At 39.4% G+C, this 19,984-nt stretch overlaps 1 long non-coding RNA gene across 1 annotated transcript; it reads right to left on the bottom strand.

The window, feature by feature from the left end:
* Positions 1-13,075: 13,075 nt before the first annotated feature.
* LOC117817802 lies at positions 13,076-19,753 on the bottom strand. The gene is made up of 2 exons (XR_004632219.1): positions 19,690-19,753; positions 13,076-14,055 (listed from the first exon to the last, which is right to left on the bottom strand). It is a non-coding gene; the product is annotated as an uncharacterized LOC117817802 (long non-coding RNA).
* Positions 19,754-19,984: the final 231 nt, after the last annotated feature.

Raw genomic sequence — 19,984 nt, 5'->3', positions numbered from 1 at the left:
AGGCTTACTCCTATTCTTGGCAAGAGTTACTTGAGGACAAAACAACTCTCATGTCCACAATTTGAATATAGTGGAACTTTTTAAGCTGGTTAGCTCAGTTCAGTCAAATGTTAGTTAGCTTAGTTCAGTCAAATGATAGCTAGCTTAGTTCAGTCAAATGATAGCTTAGTTCAGTTAGATGTTAGTTAGCTTAGTTCGGTCAAATGAAAGCTTAGTTTAGTCAAATGATAGCTTAGTTCAGTCAAATGATAGTTTGCTTAGTTCAGTCAAATGATAGCTAGCTTAGTTCAGTCAAATGATAGCTTAGTTCAGTCAAATGATAGTTGCTTAGTTCAGTCAAATGATAGCTAGCTTAGTTCAGTCAAATGATAGCTTAGTTCAGTCAAATGATAGTTTGCTTAGTTCAGTCAAATGATAGCTAGCTTAGTTCAGTCAATGATAGCTTAGTTCAGTTAGATGTTAGCTAGCTTAGTTCAGTTAGATGTTAGCTAGCTTAGTTCAGTCAAATGTTAGTTAGCTTTGTTCAGTCAAATGTTAATCAGCTTAGTTCAGTTAAATGATAGCTTAGTTCAGTTAGATGTTAGCTAGCTTAGTTCAGTCAAATGTTAGCTTTGTTCAGTCAAAGTTAGCTAGCTTAGTTCAGTCAAATGATAGCTTAGTTCAGTTAGATGTTAGTTAGCTATTGAACAGAGCTGGGCTAACGTTTTCGTTTGTTTAAACTTTTCCTGCTAAGCTAGGCTAAGCCAGACTGCTGATGCTTGATCCACATATTTAGGATAAACACATGATATTGACCTTCTTATGTCGTCATGTGAGCATGTGTGTTTCCCAAAAGTCAAGCTTTGTTGCTGAGATGATGTGATGGGAAGTATTTTTTTTAACACAAGGCCCACAGTCTTCCTAAACGTGACAGTAACAGTGAGTGGCAACAGCAGTTAGTGCCACATTTAATACGGACAGATGATCTCAAAAGCCCTAATGGAGACGGACAGAAAGAGGGAGAAATGACTTAATGTGGGTCAAATAAATGAGAAGACAGCATGGGGTTTATTCAGCTCTCTGGAAATCACGTGCAAACTCTCTCTCTCCTTCCTTCCTCTCTGCCTGACACCGGGAGATCTGACATGTTTGGCAGAGGCCGAAAAGAGAGGGAACAAAAGGATGAGTGACCAGTGCGGAGTTGCGATGGCCAGCTGAGTTATTTGGTCAAAACCCAGCAAAATGGATGGGCAAGCTGTTGCTAGGCTGAGCTGTGAGAAAGAGAGAGCACTCTGGCTGAGCTCATTAAGAGAAGCAGATCCTCTGTTTACTCACACAGATATAGCACTTTAGAAGTACTGCAATCACCGCCAATTAGTACTATTAGCCACTATTACCTCCTGTCACTCTCTTTGAGCCTTCATTAAGCACTCAACCTGGTCAAGAGGATCTAAAGGACTTAAGAGAGTGAGAGAGGGCCTAAAAAGTAGTGAATGATGGCTGGGGAAAAACTGTGTACACGGAAATTTACAACAGAGTGAATATCTGGAAATGCTCAGCTTTTTTAATATTTGTACCACTCATACATCCAAATAAAGCACAAAACCAACTCTTCTTCAAGCTACTCACACATTTCCAACTGACTGTACAAACTTGACACTTAGTTTACATTGAATGTTTGTGTTCTTTCACTGCTTTAGAAATTGTAAGTGGCTTAGATGTTCATAATGCCAAAGCAAAGTGTCAATATAAAGCCCACGCCAACCTCAAAAGCCCTACACACCAAACACACACTTCTCACACTTTGAGCAAATCCCATCACTATTGATCTCTTGCATGATTCTGGTGGCAATGGATTGTTAACAGAAAAGGTCACAATGGCAACCCCCTTCAAAAACTAATAATCCTGCAGAACTAGACAATTTATGAAGTGATAGTGATTATGATTGTGACTACAACCACTTCTATGCAAATATTTCATCAGATAGAGTGAATACCATTTGAAGTGGGGACTAGCAAAGGAATTATCAAATTAAATTGAAAAGATAGGTCCAGAGATTGTTTTTCATTTTCATCATTTAAAACAAAATCTGCTGAAAGTGACATGGACATGCTGATCCTGTTGAGAATATCTTCTGGGTCTGGGTCTCTTTGTTCAATAAAGATTTGTTGATGTCTAAAAACACTCTTTAAACAAGTCAACAAGGCACTGGTTGGGATATTGCATTGCCCTGAAAAGGGATTAGCAGTATATTTTGTGTTGATGACCCAATCCCAATCTCCACATCCACAGACTCACAAACTTTAAATAGTAAATGTTTGAATGCAAAGAGTACCACTGTCAATCACTAAGTGTATTAGGGCCTTTATGCAAACTTTACAGCATCAAATTACAAACTTTGTGAGCTCCAGACTTCCAGAATTTTACTTCATGTGAAACTTGATTGTTCAGGTCCCCACTTTACATCAACAATACATTGAAATTTACAGCGTCTGTGTGATACAAGACCCTGCAGCTTCATGCCAGGGCCCTATTCACCCTGAATGGATTCCTTATTTGCATAACCGCTCATGACTCTGGTACCAACTCAAAACATAAGCCAGGTCACAAAAAACATTGATCCAATGATGATTTTACTGATTAAAGATTATCCATTATACAGCTAAACAAATTGCCCTTCCAATACCATGGTCCCTGACGCTTCAATGGCAACAGATTCTTACAAGCTTACTTGCTGAACAAACGTTAGACTAAGCATTTCAGATCACAGTCATGTTAAAACATAGCCTGATTCTTTGTTAAAAATTACATAATAACAAACATTCCCATTGAATGGGACTTGTGAGGTAATATTCATGTGGACATATCTGCTCTTCTGAGTCATTTCTGGGATTTGTTGCACACACCTTTAAACGTGAATTACTGAACAACTTTTAACATTGTTGCTACCATCACTACTGCTTAAAGTTTGAGTTACTTTGAAGAGATTGGCAACTTAGGGACCACCAGCTCTCCTGCTGATGCTGTAGCTCCTCAAGCTGTTGTCACATCTGTGCCTGGCAATTGTTATTATTTAACAACTTTCAAAACCAGTCTGAGACGGGAACTAACATTTTTGCCACAGTGTCAAAAGCAGAGGCTAAATGTGATGGACTCTATCTGCAGATTGATTTGATATGACATGTGTGATCAGGATGCCCTTAGCTTCACTTTTACTGTTGAGAATCAATCATTGTTGTTATGGGGTTTTGACCAATCAGAATCAAGTTTCTAACACAGACTGTTAATATGTGTAGTTAATTGTTATTGGAAAAGTGTTTTATGCCTTTCGGTAAAATTTAGATGAAGCTGCAAACGGATGGCTTACCTGACCTGTGATAACTCAAAATATACAAACACTGTTATGCAAACCATACGAAAGCATGCCAAAGGTGCAGTTTTTTTTATTATTTAATAGTGTAGTGTCTAAGTGACATGTGATGTCAAAACAATAAGTCCCATTTCTCATACTCTAACCATCTTAAGCCCTCACCCACTCAGCAGGCCTGATGTCATTAAAGTGTGTCAGGGTTCAGTGTTAGGCTTATGGGTGGAGATTGGGATTAGGGCAAAAACACAAAGAGTTCAGAAGTGCTGTAATTTTTTTTTTTACTTTGATGGTACTTTTCTTGAAGAAAAGCAGAATAGATGTAAGGTTTGAAGCACAAATTAGTTTTTTCTTTCTAAGAAGGTAATTAGGTTACCCATACTTCAAATCATGGAAATATGTTTTACTCAAAGTGCACATAATGACTTCAAGAAAACTAAAACTACATTTGTAACTTACATTTATCATTCAGGTACAAACATTATTGCTCCCTCACTGGGTGAAACAACACAAAAACAAACTAGACTGTTGTTTTATCTTAAGCCCAGCCCTGATGCATTTTTATATCTGTTACCAGGCTTGCGTGAGTAAAGATATATATGTTTCAAACTGTAGTATTATTGTTAACAGTAGAAATAAACAATGAACACTGATTGACTAGCAATATCTGATTCAGTACCTGGTAAGGTTTAGGAATCAAGAAAAGCCTGAATATCAGCTGTCTGAATATCAACACTGCTGTGCACACAGGAGAAGAATTGCCCAGCCCAGAGAAGGTAAGATAAACAACTTTTTGCATTGCAGTTTGCTCGTCACGTGCACAATCACAGCCTGTGGTTCTATGTTGTGAAAACTTGGGTTGGGCTCTCAAGGAAACAGACTCGAAGGATTATCCAGAAACAGAAAGAACAAGATAGAAGAAGGGAAAAGCAAAACAGTTAAAGAAAAAATAAACCCATTTAGGTATATGTGTTGAATCCCCAGAGGCCAATGTCTTGTTTGAAGAGCCCTGAGGTGAAGGTCAAAGGTCACAGGTTAGGCTTGGGGTTATCAGCCAACGTTTGGGGTAAACTATCATTGCCTGAGTAGATGAGCACTGCTATAGTTAAACGGATTAACTCAGTGAAGGTATTCAGGGGTTAAAACCAGAGAGCAAGCCCGCAGACACACAAGCACACAAATGCTCACACACACACATGCATGCACACACAAACCACACACACGTGCTCACTTTTGAGCACATGCACTGTATTTTGGCAGACACACCAGGGATTTTATCACTTGTAGCTCTGGGTGTGGTTGACTGTGGAGTTGCAGTGTGAGAGGAAGTCAGTGGGGAGCAAAGTGTTGAGCCCTGTCATCCTGTTGTTACTGGTCACACCTGCCTGTTGTTCCCAAGAGCGTGAAGAGTTAACAGGAGGGGATGTGTTTGTGTGTTCAGACCAATGAAGTTTAACAGAGAGGAACACGTTAATTAGACTGCAACCTAAATAGGACATGGAAATAATTCATTTTTGAGTGACCTAAGAGCTTTACAGAGACACAACTATGTTCCCCTGGCACACAAGTACGCCCATACAGTACATACACGCACTTTAGTATACACAAATACACACTTGTGTGAATGATAATGGCTAGGCTCTTGTTTAACGCCTCCTTCATTCAGCATGCTGGGGGATGTACTACAGTGCATTCTTAATGGTCTTCCAACTGTGACCTGAGCAGGAGGTGTGGAGGAGGAGGAGAAGAGGAGATGGAGGGGAGAGCTGAAAAGAGAGGGAGGGAGGCTGTGTTGTGAAGAACAAAAAGCTTTGGATCAAATCTATGTCCTCACTGGCCTAATTCCAACACAGAGAGTTTTATTTGCTTATTTGTTCTCTTGCTTTGATTTATCATGAGTTGACAAAGTCTGTTTTTGTGTTCAAGGCATCATACTGATTTGTTCTGTATTTTGATGCACACTGATGGTTGTCAGAGGTTATAAGAACTGCAGTCACTACACATTACACACCCTCACAGCAGCTCAGCTTGGCCTTGGCGTCATCATTGTTTTGGTTCTTGTTGCACAGGAGACCCCACAGTGAAGTCTGTGTATCTCAGGCTGATCTCGGTCATCTCCAGTGACCCGCAGAGGAGTCACATATGAAACACGCTGGCCGTAATGCCCAGCTCTCTCTGATGCTGTGATCAAACATAAACAAAGTATGCCTGATTACTTCCATAAGACTTAGTGACAATGTGGGCATCAAAGAAGTCGAGGGTGCCACTATATGGCACATCACAGCTGAAGGGTCTAGGGGCACAGATCTGGGCACAGAGTGGGTCATTCATATTACGGCCCTTTGAACCCTGATTGACATGGAAATTCCTTTGAAGTGCAGTTTGGTGAGGCCTAAACCTCAGCGCTGGTTTAAAATGTTGAAATGGATCCTTTGTAATCCTGCTCAGTGATTACATATGCTTACAGGTCTCACATGTGGAGAAACACAGAGGGCACTTCCCCCCTGTGTGTCGTGCCATTTTTGATTTCCACTGATCAAAGTCAGACTTATAAAGGAGAGGCATACATGAGCAATTGTAATGACATGTTTGGGCCTCAAGCTTAATTCTTAGCCTATTTCCCACCAGGTGCTTGATATGGGTGTAAAAGCAGAGGAGGGCCTTGACTTGTGCAGCCACACTGCTTCACAAGCCATAATGACACAGTGCTCCCATAAAAATAGAAGATAAGCTCAGAGTGCTTATTACAGCTGACAGAAATGATAAAGTCTATTGTGCAGAGCAGCATTATGCCATGGTCTCAGAGTGGATTATAAACAAACATGACAATTTGTGACAGGAGAGGCCCTTAAATAATTTTATCCTCATTATGTAGAAGACCACAAACATTTTGTTCGATGGACAAATCAAAATGTTCATGCCTTCCATGTTAACATGCATCCAAGATCCAGCCCCTTTTCACTCCCATTTCCCAGGTGCACTGGGCAGGTATTTGCCAAGCAAATGTAATTATGAGCTGGCTGGTTCCAGCATTGTGTGCAGCACAAAGCAGATTTGCTCTAAACCAAGGCTGTACGTAAAACAAGCCTGCACCCATTGCTTAGTAACTTAGTTGCCTGAATTGCTGGTTACGTCAGCCGGTCATTTTTTTTTTGTCCCACCTTTTAAACAACAGTAATATTTTCATAACAGTAACCACAACAGCAAGGATAATAATAACAATGATGACAAACACAACAACAATTAAAAATAGGGCAGCTACCCAATATTATTTAATAAGAGTCGAATACTTAAAAGATGTACATAACTAGAGCACACCTAATAAAAAAAGGAACTATGTCCTCATAAAAGGCAAAAACAGATAATTTCAAGCCTCTGTTCATTGTTATGGCTGTTTAAATTCACAAAAACAATTGTGCCAACTCCTCAGTCACCCTCAGTTCATCTGAGAGCTCAGTCCATATCTCCATATGCCTCATGTGCCCATCTCACTTTGTATGAATTAGTAAATAGGTCTTGTTTCCATAGCAAGCCACCGCACCCTGGAGGCTACACACACTGTTTATCTGCCCGGCCAGAGAAAGAAAGTCACTGAACCAGACTGTAGCAAACATGACAGCAGGGCTGCCTCAGTATCCATTGTCTCTCAGCTAAGTGTTTCTCTATTTTTTGTTGGCCTGAAAATCTCCTCACTTCAAAGTGGCTAAACATTTGGGTCAACATTTGTTATCTGTCCTTTCCATGCTGCTGTTGATATATGGTCTCATTTGGATCTGCTGGAACAGGCAACATCCTTAAAATCCTTCATACTGATGTGTTTTTCTTCTTAATTTCAGCTCTAAAATAATGGCCCTTATCTGGAACAAACATGCTCACTTGTGTTTGAGTCAGGGCTTCAATCTGAGCCAATATTCATTTCTTAATGTACGTGCACTTCCCTTCTCGGGGTTGTTCAGGTCTGTCCCACCTCTGGGCTGGGCCTGCTGGTCCAACAAAAATATATGGGCAGGTCAATGATAAATAGCCTCTGAGTTGCTGCTCCTCTCTTATTTTGAAAAAGGTAAAATGCATGATCCAAAATCAGGCAGAGGTTAGAGAAAATAGCTATACTAGACCAAACACTGTTAGCTAGCTAAATTAGCCAAAACATTCCTCTCTTTACCCTCCAATTTAACTGAGTGTTTTCTTGACAGATATAACCTAGTTGTACGTTTCTTTTTGAGAAAATTATTTTGAGAAAATTGCCTCCCTGGGGTAGGAAAAGGACTTGTACAAGTTAGCTTAACTTAGCTTTACCCAGAGTCTGCGAGTCAAAGTTTAATACAATTTTATTTGTTAAGCTAGCCCAGCTTATCACACTGACAAGACCTTCTGACTAATGTCTTCTGGCATGCAGAAAAGTAAGCAAGTGTTTTCCAAAGAGTGGTTGGAGTGTAACAGCTTCCCTGGAAAATTATCATGTGATGATTATGCGGCTTCTTGCACACACTGCAAGTGTCCATTTTTGGTCATCCAGAGTGGAAATGCCAACAAGACAAGCAAACACAAATAGTGGTCCAGGCAGCGGTGCACTGATGAGAAATCCAGTTGTATCATGTGTTCATACATGTGGATTTGCTGTAAAAGTAAAGTGTTCCTTTTTGGAGGTTTGAAAATATGGTCACCCTAACTGAGGGGAAACAGTGTGTGTCATGGGATGCCAAATAAATCCATGATAGAGAACCTAACCTAAATTGATTTTATTTTTCTAAAGCATTCTTTTTTCTTTCTTTGTTAGTCCAAGTACCTCAGGTTTCGAGTATTTGTACTTCACGGCCAATAAATGTGTGTACTTTACTGCTACGGGCAAAACAGTGAATGTAAGCAGTATTTTTCATGTCCTCTTGATTGCATTATTTGTCTTTATTTGATCTGATACACCACAACTGTGGGTCCTCGTAGCGTAGATGGCTTCATTGTCTTTATAAAGGTATACAAACTAAATGTATATCTTTACACTTCTTATCACTCCATATGGTTGAATATTGAATTATTGATCTTTTTTATCTGCAATATTATGGTTTGATTTTCCTCCTGGTCAACTGGCTTTTGTAACAGCATTTGTTTTGTTGGGTTAGTTTGTGGGGTCATTTGGAGGTCTCTTGTTTTGTCCATGCTGGATTATTGACATGAAACACTGGGACACTTTAATGGAACCAAATATGTCTGCCAAAATGCCTGTTCATTGGCTTGGTTGTGGTCTTCATTGTCCACACAATTGCACAGTACATTGGGCTAAGCATTACACATAACAAACTAGGCTCCTCCATGGGTTCACTGAGTGCTTGTAAACTACTTGTATGTTCATATCTAATAAACTAGACATGGAAATGTAAAGTGAATTATTTCAAAATGATTGGTTATTAAAGACTCAGAGTCTGCAACTCTGAGGGTGTGATGTCAAAGGTCACCACCCGACCCCCCTCCTTTTATGACCCTTGTTTCTGCATCAGCAACCCCTGATCTCTGACCCCCATGTTTCACTCTTGTTGGTCTCATCTCATAAGGCCTCGTCTCTTGGGAGGGATCGAGAAGTGTAGAAAGTGTTATCATTCAAGAGTAAAGGGCTGCTAATAAGGGAGATAAGATTTTAGTAAAGTGAGCATACATTTGTTATAAGTTATAGTGCTTCATATATGTATCCAAAACTCAAATAGAGCCTGACCTCAGACTGAGTTTCACATCTTTGTTGTTTTCACTTTTCATACACACTCAGCAAGACAAAAGACCCCATGATTCCTGTAATTGTTTAGCAGGAGATAACACCGGGAAACGAAAGGATGTAATCCTCTAACAGCTTACAGATAAACACAGAAAGTATTCACTTGTATTGTGACAACTGAGAAATAACTTCCCCACTTTCATGTGGGTGCCTAGAGGACAAAACTAGTCTTGCCTGTACAGCATCATTCACCTTACACTGTAATAGACTTCCCTGCCCTCTGCTCTCTTTGTGACCTTTGACCTTAGAAGATTTTCACCCACAGCTGTGCCCGAATGCTGTCCCATGCCCTGGGCAAAATTATACTGTAAACCTAGAAAGAGATTAATACAAGAACTCTACAGAGCTTTTCCTAACCTTGCCTATGTCCTCATCAGGCCTTTGATTTTTGTTTACTTCAACACAAACTCAAAGTTTCTTACCAAGGGGCAACTTCCAATGTCAAAAAAGTGTTCACTAAAACTGTCTCCCGGTCAAAGCTGCTACTGAGTACTGTGTTTTCAATATGCTGTAGTGTTGTGTTCCCCACTGTTTTTAAAGGTTTAGAGTCAAAAATACTTTGAAAACCTTCAATTGTATTTTTTTAAGAAATGTATGTGATGAGAAAGAGCAGATGAGTTTGCTGAAATGTATTTTAGTTACAATCTACAACAACTGAAAAGGAAGGTTCCCTGAAGTTGATCACAGATCGCACAGTATGTGTCCCTAAACTGATATGATTCACTCCATGCAGGTACCACCATCAATGGAATGAGGGACGTTTATATCTCAGCAGCTGCTCAGTTTCCTAAAAGTTCTGAACTTTAAGATCAGTGGAAAACAAAGCCAAAAAAAGAATAAAAAAAGGCAATAGGTGAATTATTGGTGTTCGCCAATAGATGGTATTAGACGAGCTAGAGTCTTGGCTAATACTCGTTTAAACATTTAGTGTTGGATGACAGACTGCGCAGATGAGCAGAAGACATGTTGCTTTTGTCCATGGTTACCATGTGTTTGGATAATGTGTTGACTTTTTATTGACAAGTCGATTGACACAAAGAGCAAGTGTACCCTGGAGCTAAGGAGCGTTAGGATCCAGAAACGGACTGTACTTCACATGTGATGTCATACTTAACGATCTGATTAACAATCATGTTAAAATGCCGGTCTTTACAGCAGAAATAAACATGCTTAAGGCCCGGTACAAAAAACTATTTTGTTCTGAATAGCCTATCTCACTATCTGTACCCACTGTACAGGGGGTGCACCATTTGTTTTGAAGATATCAAGGTTAAAAGTTTTGCATAATTATGCATAATTAGGGGTGAGGCTGACTTGACGTCCATTATAGTTATTAGACAGGAGGCTAAAGGTCCACCTGAATCTCGCCTCTTTAACTCTCACTAGGTCAACTCAAGGTTTGCTTGAATCAGCCTTTCTCAACATTTTGTATGTAAAATCTGTTTGTAATCAGTTTGTGTAGTGTCCTGTCAACTGTTTTTAGACATCCTGTTGTTTAAAAACTTGTTGTTATATGTTTTATGTGAGAACCTACCTAGTGCCTTAGAACTACGGATGAAATTTAGCTATTGTGCTAATTCCGGCATATTTACATTGAGGCACACTGTTGAAATGTTGATTAATGTGCTTTGTCCTAATCAAATAAACTCAAATTAAATTGAATTAAATTAAATTTCTATTATGGTGCCGGCCATTCCTGAACTTCAAAATTCATCCTCAGAAATGAATAGGTTACATCATTGATGTCCATGTTTTATATAGATGTAGTTTCCTTACATGAGCTACTGTATAACCTGATTTAACAGAATATGTTAAAGGGTGTGTAACGTGCAGACAGTGAATAATGATACAGTCACTGTCTGCACACACCTAAAAGCTTAATTTATCAGAACAGGATGTTTTCAGTGCAACTTTGTTTTGACAAATGTAAAAGTGTCTTCTGCAGAGTAGTAGTTTTACACCAGGGATCACCTGCACTTTCTTTGTTTTCTTATCTTCAGTTAAACCACAGTCATCACTCTGTGGATTCAGCTCAAAATTCACCTTCATCATTTTTGCTGCGACATGACATTTTACAAGAGGAGGTCAGATCACCTCCAATAATTCTCTGCTCTGTACTCTGTCATTATGGTTTCCCTGCGTGCATACATGGGTGTGTGGTGTGGGAGTGTAAAATGTTCTCAAATGTGTTTTATTGCACCCGGCGGTGAGGCCAGTGGATGTGGTGTTCGACAGGCAGCAGTTACGCCTTTTTCCTCCGGACTCTTTCACTATTCCTTCCACTGCCGCTGTGGTCTAACCCGTTTCCGACCTTTGCAGTGCACACACAGACACACAAGTAGAATAAACACACAATTAAGCCAACATGACTTCACATGTACACTCTGGCACATGCAAAATACCATAACGCCCTATTAATCTCTTTAAGACCCAAACCTGCATGAGTAAAGATCAGCTCGTGAGCCGAGTTATTTTAGAGTGACAGTATTTACAAAATGCTTTCCTTCATACGCACATTCAAATCAAGAGTGTATTGTATCGTGAAATGAGTCCCAGTTTCCGTGATATTTCTACAACTGTGTGTGTCATATAAACAGGATACCTACAGAGGAAAAGAACAGGGAGGGAAAAGACAGAGGCAGACTGAGATTGGAGCTAAACTGTTGGAAAACAAACTGTGTGAACAAATAATTGTACAGAATAGTGAATCACTAAAGCTGGGAAGAACAAATAAACAGATCCAAATGAGAAAAAGGACTCCATATTGGGCTGCATTACTTGTGCATTGTGTCTGGAAGTTCAAACCAGTGACAATGAATAAAACACACAATAGAGTTCTGAAAACCCTCTCTGTGCTGCTGTTGCTTATTACTATTATGAAGCTTATCTCCTCAAAGTTGGTCTAATCCTTTATTGTGGCATAGTGTGCAGTTACATAACCTGAATTGGCATCAATATGACAGAGGAGCAAAAGTTCTCACACAAAGAAGAAGACCACTGTAAGATGGTCATGACGTCAAACGTGTAATACACGCAGGTGTAGTAAGTCGAGTTCAAACACATAAGCCTTCCCTTTAGCTGCTAATACAAAGAGAGCAAGTGGAGACCTTTGGTTTCTAGGGTGAACAGTGCCGTATTGTGCCCTAAGCCTGGTGATTTCTACACCCCGTTGGTGACCCTCTTTCCGGACAAAATGTTCCCCTCACCATGACTGACTCACAAGGTACGGCTGATTATTACGCAACCAGTGGAAGGAGAGGGGCTGCAAGAGGGGAGTGGGGTTTGTGATGGATGATTCATTTTTCTGCATAAAAGGTTTCACAAAGTGGATGACTTCTGCGTGAGAATGGGACACAACACAAGTCCTATTTGCCCAAGGCTGGACACAGGTCAATTATGCTGTAACTGTCAGTGGTGGGGAAAGTCATTGAATGATGTAGAGGGACCAAGTGAGAAAGCAAAGGAGGTTGAAACTGGCAAGTGAGTGACATGCCATGATTAATGTAAAGAGAAAGGTTCATCATATGGAGTAGGAGGTGGTTTGTTTTCGTGGAAGTAGGGTGTGTGTGTGTGTGTGTGTGTGTGTGTGTGCGTGCGTCAGACCTGGATACATATCAATCGCGTTACTTGTTCGTCAACTGAAATCTCAGTGTTTACACTAGCTGTACAGTTTGCAATTATGATTCTGAGCCCTTAATTCCTAAATTAATGGATTTAAGTTTCCACCTCAGATGAATCTTAAACAAACAAAAGGATGGGCAACAACAAGTTTTCTGTTTACAGTGGAAAAAAGAGGACAGAAAAGTCACGTTTGAGTACTATGCGTGTTCCAAGTGTTGAAGTGTGGAGACGCCATGGTGCAGGATCAGGCTTATTAAAGAATAAAACATTAAAAGGGCTTGAAATAAATGATGAATCCCTGGAAGTATGAGTTAATAATGCTATAAAACAAACCAAAGATACAAAATGGGTATTATTTCTTTAATGCAGACTTCAAGTGTTTTAACAAGCAAGTGAAAGTAAACATCACACATATAAAACAAATTAAAACAAGCCTGGAGAAAAGAGCTGCGGAATGGGAAAGTAACAAGGTATATTAAAGGAATAATAAAGGACTTGAAAGACAAGGGATTTTAAAAGGCTAGTGATCCTGCTGATCTCAAACTGTCTGATCTAAAGCCACACACCATTTCACAGAGGGTAGAATACAACAACATTGGAAAACCAACACACATCCTCATAGGCAAACAGGAGGGCCTCTCAGACAGCCCAGGACCCCAGCCAGCCAGGGGGAGTCTCCTCTAATCCTTCCCCACCCCAGACATCCCGTCTCTTGGATTGCACGCCACCCGATGCCCCCTCAGGTGGATCTAAATGAGATCTGGCAAAGCTGGGATCAGTAGAGTTTTCCATTCAAAGGAAACTTTTTACATGAGGAATTTAGTCCAAACCCTGAGAGGAGGCATATAGTCACCATTAAATTGCAAATTGCTACATCTCCCCCTCTCTCTCTACATCTTTTTTTAAAGTTTTCAGTTGGCTCAATAATGAACCGCTCTACTGGAAAAGGTGAAATGTTAAGGGAGGAGCTGGGGTCTGCATTAGGGTGATTGGGCTTTCTTAGTTTTGTAGAGATTCCCAGACGGTGAATAAAAGGTCCAGGACTGAAGCGGGTGTCACTCAGCCGTTGTAATTGATAGGAGAGACTGACAGCTGCTGTCATGCAAGGTGTCACCAGGTCCTCCACTCTGCCACTCCCCTACTTGCAGAGAGAGGAGAGATGAGGGACACAGGGAGAAGAGGAGCAGGCAGGGTGAACCAAGAGGGGTCAGAGAGTCAGAGGGATGACAAGTGATGAATGCAGAGATTTAAAGGAGGCACCAGGCAGGCCCTGACACCTTCACTGCAAACACCAGCCCTGACCTGTCCTGTTCCTGCTCTGTGACACTGTGAGGGACATAGAAACAGACAGGGTTAAAGTATTAAGTAACCTTGTTTAAAGTCAGGTTTTTTCCGCCTGGAAAGATGAGCTTTAAAAGGTGACTTCAAACAGAAACGTAGAGTTTATAAGAGTGCATTTTTCTGCATAGTTGTGTTGTTCAGACACAACTTCCAACCACAAAATGTGTGGCTATAAAACATCAGTCAGCACCTGACATATGTCTTAAATAAAGGCCAGGAGCGTGAATCAAACTGCTCGTACCTGATGATTAACCTGGCGCACAGCTAGAGGTCCAAAATCAGCTTATAACTCTATGTCTGTTTTCCGTGTACTCACTCTTCGTACACTTCAATTATGTGATAACTCAACTCAGTCAAAACAGGGACTGCAAACCCCAACATCACACTGTTTTTCAGCTGCAAACAATGAAAAGTGACTCAGCTTTGTCTCACTGTGTTAGTATGTCAACAGTCACTGTAGGTATGCCGACTTGTGATTCAACAGCAAAGATGCTCTTGAGGAAAGACTTCTGTTCTGTCTTCTTTTTTCTTTCTTTCTTTCTGTCCGACACAGTGCTAGATATAGTGACAAGTACGTGGGGTGCTGCAGGCAATCTGCTGGCAAAGCAATAAAAAGTTACACTCATGCAGACAGGGGGTTGTATAATGTCTGCTTTTTTGACACTGATTTCATCCAAGTCTAGTTTATTTTATGACTAGTTCCGTAAATTAAGCTGTGTTTTTCCCATCACTGCTTTCTCTGCTTTAAGAAACTCCTATACAAATTCAGGTATCCCATACTGTAGTAAATACTTCTTACCTTACAAGCTAAAATAATACTTAAGGCAACTATAGCAGCAAGATTTGTTAGAACTAGGGCTGTCAAACGTTATTTTTTTATTGTGTTGCCATCACATTTTAAATACAAAAACATTTCATTAAATACATTGTTATGCCTTGTAGAAAAAAAAAAATCCAATGCAAACTCATGTTAAAAGACACTTCTTCACAGATCAAGAAATCCTCCTTTCAAACACGCTTTCAGAGGTTGCCCCTGATTGTCAATAGTAATCGTGATTACTTGCATTTTAATGGGGTGTTTAAAATGCCAAAATTTTGTGTTTAAAAACAATTTGAAGTCCATAATGACATGTGTTATTCATCAATGGCCAAGCACTTTTAATTTATACGATAATTTATATTATCCACAGCTACACAACAAAATGTGCTCTGCAGCTTATGTGATACAGCTGCTCACTGACATCGGTCTGATTAGATGCACCTGTATGCTATGCTCGTATAGGTGACAGTTCAAACTCGATGTAACGTGGTGAGATTTTATTTTTGTTTGACACAAAATAAATATTACTTTTAAGTTTTCTGAATTTGCCATTTCGGACAGTGCTGCAGCAGGTAGCAGGAAGATGCTGCGGTGGCTTAACTACAGTGCTGAAGGAGACAAGTAAGCATGAGACTAAAAAAATGTAAATGCATCCTCATCATACCATAATCAAATAGCATTAACACTGACAGTCCTACTCATAACCACCTAGTTTAATCCCATTAATACTCCCCTTGAGTAGTAACAATTTGAATGTTTTGGGCATATCAGCCTTCACTGTGTAAAAATTGGGGAAAAATATAAACCCTGGGAGGAGTACAAAAAAACATGTGTGTCACAGATTGACAATCTTCACTTTCAACGTGTTATTTGAAGGTCTCTGGATTATCAGTTCATTAGGCTATATGTAGCTGGATTTATTTATTTGTACTTAGGAGAAAAAAAACACGTTGATGAAGATGAAGTCTCGATAACTTGTGTATCAATAAAACATTAGGCTAGGGTTAAACAGGTAGTTTCACATTATTTTATCTACAAACAATAATAACTTGTTTTCCGTTTGATCTCTGCAGGGCTGGTGGATGAATTCTTCTACACAGTCTTAAACATAAGAGAGCTCAGTCTGAAAATGTAGAGGAACTGTGCTCATTAGGACTGCTTTTCCAGATGTGAGTGAGCACAACTAAATTCATCCATCACAGTGCAATATGTTAGTCTGACCTCATGCTCTTAAAAACACGAACGCATTTTATCTGAGTGACTGAATAGAGCTGAAACATTAAACTAATGAACTAAATAACTCCCTGTGTATCCCAAAGCAACCCCATTCAAGTTTCTAGGAAAGCCTTCCAAAACATTACAAATAATGTGGGTCATCAATTTGAATTGGATCTTTCCCTGAAATAAATGGGCTGCAATAATTCAGGCCACTCATTTGGTAGCAGAATATTCCAACCCAGCAATTAATCAGCAACAACAGAGTCCCAACATCTCCAGGCTATGCTGAGATTTTAATAGCGACTGGTCTAAATTGACCTGTGAGTGAATGAACCTCTTGCTCTCACGTGCTTCCTAAAATAGCTTGTGTGAAAGGAGGATCTGTTGTGGAGTGCTGTCACTGACCCTTTAGGCAAGGGAAGATGTGTTCGCCCTGAAATGCTTTATCCTAGTGACTGTAGCCTGCACAAAGATAAAGCATGTCAGATGCAATTGCTATAGACACACAGTGCCCCATGACATCATTCTGTGCACAAGTGACCACTAAGCAGTGTGAAGAGTTAAGAGAGCAAAGTGTGGAAGAGTACACAAACCCTGCACCCTATGCATGCTTTGAGCACACAGAGCAAGGCCAATGTGGGCAATGATGTCAACCACTTTCCCATAGAGGGACTATGGGAAAAAACTGGGGTGCAACAAGCAGAGCCCCCTTTTCAACATCTTCAGGGCAGAATGGCATGTTAATGACTGTCACTTTGTGGGCCACATCCCTCATACTGAGTTCAACATGAATGAATTGGAGGGATTCATTAGTTGGAGCGATGCAGTGTTCAAAACATGGAGAAAAATAAGGGCCTGTGTTTACAATAGTTTAGGCTTCAAGTGACATTGATAGAAGTTTGAATTGGATAGTAATGATAGTCAATGTTTCCATGTGTCTTTATCAGGGGAGGAGAAGGAGCTCTTTACTTGGTACTAAATGTGCAACAACTATCACATTTTAAATACAAAAACATTTCATTAAACACATTTTTATGCATTGCAGAACTAGGTAAGTGTCACAAATGCAGGCCCTGCAAAGAAAAAATCCAATGCAAACTCATGTTAAAAGAAACTTCTTCACAGATCCAGGAATCCTCCTTTCAAATACGTTTTCAGAGGTTGCCCTCTGTTGGTGCTTATGCATATTGCACAGGAGCCCATAAGTGAATTGACTGATCATGCTGATTAGATATTATGTCCAAACAACAGATTCCAGACTCTAGTTTCCAAAATAGATTGATTAAATTGTTACACCAATGCAATGTGATGTTTAAGGCTTACATCCAGTACAATGTACAAACATGTTGCTTGCTTTGTTAAACTTTGGAAAAAGAAAATATTGTATTTCGCAGTACACTGGACTAAAAATCATCAAATAAAAAATGCAATGACCAAGCGTGTCGCAGAGGTCTTTGGAGTTAGGATCCATTTATTGAATTTGTCCCTTTTCTGCTTGGTAAATAAATGATGTATGCTATATTTAGATTATGCTTTCATTGTTGTTTTTGGTATATGTCTTGCAGCCCCTGTGCTGATTCAAAAAAGCTAAATGTTTTAATCTTTAGTGCTCATTTTAGACAGACTTTTGAAGATACAATATTTTAAATGCAAACATTAAAGCAGAATATAAGTTTGAGAATTTCTGTATTTTTAATATATAGTGATTTTATGGAATGAAAAGAACATGCTACAGTTTTTTTCCATAAACATTTTTGTTTATAATTGATGGAATGTCCTTTAGTGGAACTTTTAACTTTTAAAAAATGATCTTGTATCTGGATCTGCTTGAGACCAAAACTTGGGTGCAACACAAGGCCCTGCATAACATTAGTCACAAAACTACACTCACTTTCATAGGACAACAAACCCTTCTTTAACATGTGTAATGTAACTATTTTCACAACAGTTTAGTCACACCTGCTAAACTTGTGTCAGTCAGTACGAGACTGTTGAAGCCTAAGTTTCAGAATTGTGTTGTGTGGTACCCAAAATTATACCACTTAAACAAGTCTCCACAAGCCACTCAAATATGTTTTTATTACCGAGCTGAAACTCCACTCCAATCTCAGCTTCTCCATTTCCTCATCATCTAGAAGTCTGAGCTTCCATTCACAATCTTAGGCAAAGTTTCCTCTGCCGCGGTCAAATTCCTTTCCCATGTGATACCATGAATTTCATATAGAAACATTGTGCAAGTAATCACTGCTCACACAAAGGACATATACACTGTTCGGAGGCTAAACGTTTGTGCATATCAATTTAAAACTGCTTTGAAAGTTAGTTATGAGGGTTTCCTATCCATAGAATCTCAACTAAATGCTTTCAAAACATTATTGTGTATTTTTAAATGTATTTACCTCTCTTGCTCTACTAATATGTGGATGCTGAGGTGGCAGCCATTCTGAGAAGACAGAACTCCTGTACATACTATAATAAATTATAGATCTTAGAAAAGGGCAGGATGCCCTCTGCATGGTTCAAGGAGTTTCAGCATAAAAACCTGTAAGGTTTTAGAAATATCCCGTTGAGTGTCATCTCCAGTGGTGGACAGTAACAAAGTAAATTGAATTGAGTACAGTACTTTAGTAAATTTTTTTAGTATCTGTACTTTACTTGAGTATTATTTTTTGGGGGTACTTATTACTTTTACTCCATTACATTCAGAAGACAATTATTGTACTTTTGACTCCACTACATTTCTATCAATGCTCTAGTTACTCACTACTTTTGCTTTGAAGTCAGCTCATGAATGTCCTTCTCTTTTCTAAAATCTGATCCAAAAGACAGTAAAATGTGTTTGTGTAGTTCTCTTTGTTTCAGTGGTTTAGCCATACCTGTATATCAAACACAGAGCAGATTTAACTCAGATCAGGCAGTTCATTTAGAGGTGGTTATGATGGCTATAATTCTCCTCCTGAGCACCCATGTCCATATCTTCAGCCCGTGTTAGAGGTTTTTGAAATGAAGAATGACACGTATCGTTTGAGATGTTCCCCCTGTTTCCCACTCTGCCCAAACATACATACATTCACAGTCCAACCTGAGAAAGCGTGTTGAGCTACGGAACGTTTGTTTCATTCCAGATCAACATTTCAAACTAAGTTGTCTGTGCTTGGAGTAACTTAGTGTGTGTTTTTATTCCATGGTATAGTTTTTAGAGATTTCAAGTAATGTTTTCTAAATAAACATGATGTAACAGAATGTACTCCTATGTAGTCTTGACTGCATTTATGTATTTTGAGATTTTTTAAGTAGTACTTTGAATACTAAAGTATTTTAAAAAGCAAGTGTTCCAGTAGTTTAACTCAAGTAATAATTTGACAAAGCAAATTTCACTTGTATTGGAGTAATATTTGACCTGGAGTATCTATACTTTGACTTAAGTAATGAAGCTGTGTACTTTGTCCATCACTGGTCATATCCCCCACAGAGGACAAAAGTCAAATACTTGGTCACAGGAGGATTTAAAAGCTTTCATACTAAATTAAATTGTTTTTTAGCATAAATAATTGTATCTGTTACCCATAAAACTAGCATACCTTAGGATGCCAGTCACAGTAGGACATAACCATATTGAAGTCAACTTGGAAAGTCATCACAGACCTCCTGCATGCACTGATGCTGGCTTTATCGCCGAGCACCATGACATCATTTGTGCTCTGTCCCACTGCACCAGTGTGTTCTTCCGCGCGATATCATTCGTAATCACTTTAATTTAGGCGATGAAGCCTTAATGCATGGACATTTAACGGCAATTTTACTTCCCAATATCATGACACTCAAGCCAATTCTACTTATGCAACATTTATTTAAATCTCACACGTTTCCTCGCCA

This window comes from Notolabrus celidotus, chromosome 8 (assembly GCF_009762535.1).
Source record: "Notolabrus celidotus isolate fNotCel1 chromosome 8, fNotCel1.pri, whole genome shotgun sequence".
In the NCBI taxonomy this organism is placed as follows: Eukaryota; Metazoa; Chordata; class Actinopteri; order Labriformes; family Labridae; genus Notolabrus; species Notolabrus celidotus.
The sequence above is the reverse complement of the archived record's forward strand: the minus strand, read 5'-3'. Positions and strand labels throughout refer to the sequence as shown.